The sequence below is a fragment of the Diabrotica virgifera genome, chromosome 5, assembly GCF_917563875.1.
Source record: "Diabrotica virgifera virgifera chromosome 5, PGI_DIABVI_V3a".
Taxonomy (NCBI): domain Eukaryota; kingdom Metazoa; phylum Arthropoda; class Insecta; order Coleoptera; family Chrysomelidae; genus Diabrotica; species Diabrotica virgifera.
This window is the reverse complement of record NC_065447.1, coordinates 92,979,699-92,982,784: the sequence shown is the minus strand read 5'-3', so window position 1 is coordinate 92,982,784 and position 3,086 is coordinate 92,979,699. Positions and strand designations below refer to the sequence as shown.

The window sequence follows — 3,086 nt, the reverse complement described above, 5'->3', positions numbered from 1 at the left end:
TGCGAGCGGCCGAATTTTGCAAATCGCCCGGCTTGCTTCAAATCCGCGCGGTCGGAAAATTTTTACGTAACTTGTATTAAATTTTGACAGAAAAAAATTTAGTAATATTACCATTATAATATACAGTCTATTTACCACTGTATTTGTTTTTCTTGATAAATTTTATATGTGAAATTTCATTTCTGAAGAAATAATATTACAAAAATGATACATATATGTGAAATATATAACTATATTTTTAATTTTTTCATTGTTATATAAATATAATAATTAATGTTACTTCTTACTATAATATACAATATAAAACTTTTTCTTCTTGTAGTGACTATTCTTTTTGGATTTCACATATCGATGGCTTAGTGTGAAAACCTCATATCTCAATTTTTTTCGAAAATGACATTTTTGTGGTTTTAGTTTGAAAACTTTGTCTCTCACGGTTTACAGCTGTTAGAAAAAATCCAAATACACCATGTTTTCTTCTAGAGCCATAAAAAGAAAACACGTATATGAAGTGATTTCTTGATTTAGTGTGAAGACCACGTATATAATCAAGAATCTGGTACTTAATTTGGAGTGTTTGTTTGAGAGTTTTGACTTGGAGAAGTGTTTTGTGTGAACAATGATAAGTTGTCATGCAAGTAGAAACATTTTATTTATCTTAATTCAAAAGATTTGTACTGTATTAACCTGGTATTTGGAGGTGTCCACTAGGATATTAAAAATGAAAACCTCGTAAATAATCATGAACACAGCATAACTATCTATAAAAAACACGTATATCAAGATATACGAGGTTATCATAGTTACTTGAACAACGTCTATATCTACTGCAAGGATAATAATTACGAGTTTTTCATAGTTAGTATTTGTGTCTTCATTTTAAAAGCAATATTTGAACCATATAACAAAATATTATCTACAATAGAGCAATTTTTACAACGCCTAATAAACGCTAGAGGTCTAAGCGCAGGTGAAATTGACAACGGACCGTATAACAATATTTTTTCTGTAATAGACCGCTTTTACGGTACCTAATAAACCCTAGAAATTTAAACGCATTTATTGTAACTAAATATTAACCGACCAGAAAGAAATAAAATTTAATTTGGATGGGTCAGATGTTGACAAAACAATTATATTCTTCAAACACAACCGAAAACTCAATATAATACAGTAATATAAAAACCATCACCAATTCGATATAATTCAAAGCCTAAGCTAAATCTCCGACCCTATAATAACATCCTTTTCACAATAATCTCATTTTACAATCATTGGAACATTTTTAAAACGTAAGCTTTATCTCAGTGTCGATAGTACCTGATTAAGAATACGGGAGCTGTGTCAGTTGACTTGTATTCGTTCAGAAATTAGATTAATTTATAGCCTAGATTCAGGAGGGAGTAATAATATATGAAGGTATGATACTTGTTACCAGAAAAATCTATATACTCTAATCTAATATTTTTGTGTTATAGGTAATAATGTCAAGAGGAAGCTTAATGTTAAACCTTGCCCTCAAAGAGAAAACAGTTAACGCAGATCGTGTTTGTAGCAGTTCTAAATACATTCCAGTTAACAAAAAGTTTACTCAAGGTAAGTTATAAAATAATAGGCCCAGTACCAAGCCTACTTATGCACTAAATGTGTATGATGTTATAAAAAAAATCATAGGCTATTTTGCTACATCTTAACCTTCCGATGACCTAGGGGGTGAATTTTGACCCCAATGCATGTTTTTATTTAATTAATTCATACATATTTTCAATTTTAAACTCATTATTTTTTTATTTGACTTTAATATCATTCTAGATACCCTCATATTTTGTAATAAAAATATTTTCTGAATTTGAGGGAAACGAACTCCTTTGGCCTTCCATGTTCCAATTTTATATTAAGTAAATACCACCCTGTTATGTGGAATTGTATGTAAGAAACATTCCAATATTGAAAAAAAAAATTGTTTGTTAAACCTGTGGCGACGTAAATTAGTGTATATTTTAAAACTCTTTTAGTTATAAGTTCAGAATGATGATTCCTGTTTTTGTTCAATTGTAATTAAAAATATGTTTTACTAATGTTTATTTATGATTTATTAATACAATAGTAACAAAAAAATTACGAATACATACATTATTTTATTTTTTAAAACAACTTAATTTTTTTGTCAAATGTCATTTTTTACTGGGGGTAATTTTTTACCCCCGTTGGTCATCCCTGTAACAAAAAAGGTTGGTCATCGGAAGGTTAACTGAATAATTATATTCCTTATTATTATTACTATAGTTTTTAATTGTTTCAGACGAAGAAAATCAATCCTACTATGTAGGGCTAAAAAAATAATGAGTGCGCCTGTATTCTTCAGGTAAGAGTGGACTCTAAACAAAGTACAGACTGACATAATTAAGATATAATTAAAAGACTGAGACCATTAAGACATTTTATTATAGCATTGAGTTTGTTATTTAGATTAAAAGTCAATGATTTTATTGTTTCAAAAATCAATATATAATAATTTCCTCGTTTAATGTTAATTTTGTAAAATATGTCAATAAATTAAATAAATAACTTACTTTTATTTTTTATATAACCCTTTTAGTATTCAAATTTATGTTAGACATATATACATGAATCAATAACTGATATGAAAAAATCGAATATTTTAAATATCTAATATGAAAACCACGTATATATAGAACTTAAGAATTAACACCTCGTAGGTCAGATAAAAAATTAAATAATAATAATATACGGGCAAAATTTATGTGTAACTATCGAAATGTGTCCAAATTAAAAATATGTAAAGATAGTTTTTTGTTTTTATGTTATAATATGCAGTAAATAAGTTTTTTGCCTCTCCTGTAAAATTGTATTTTATTGAGATACGAGGTTTTCACACTAAGCCATCGATATATAAGTTTATCAAGAAAAACAAATACAGTGGTTAATAGACTGTATATTATAATGGTAATATTATTAAATTGTTTTCTGTTAAAATTTAATACAAGTTACGTAAAAATTTTCCGAGCGCGCGGATTTGAAGCGAGCCGGGCGATTTGCAAAATTCGGCCTCTTGCAAAAGCACC

At 27.9% G+C, this 3,086-nt stretch overlaps 1 long non-coding RNA gene across 1 annotated transcript; it reads left to right on the top strand.

Moving 5' to 3' along the window:
* Positions 1–1,211: 1,211 nt before the first annotated feature.
* Positions 1,212–2,423, top strand: LOC126885057 (uncharacterized). Its single transcript, XR_007698254.1, has 3 exons — positions 1,212–1,292; positions 1,479–1,596; positions 2,303–2,423. It is a non-coding gene; the product is annotated as an uncharacterized LOC126885057 (long non-coding RNA).
* The last annotated feature ends 663 nt before the right edge of the window (positions 2,424–3,086 follow it).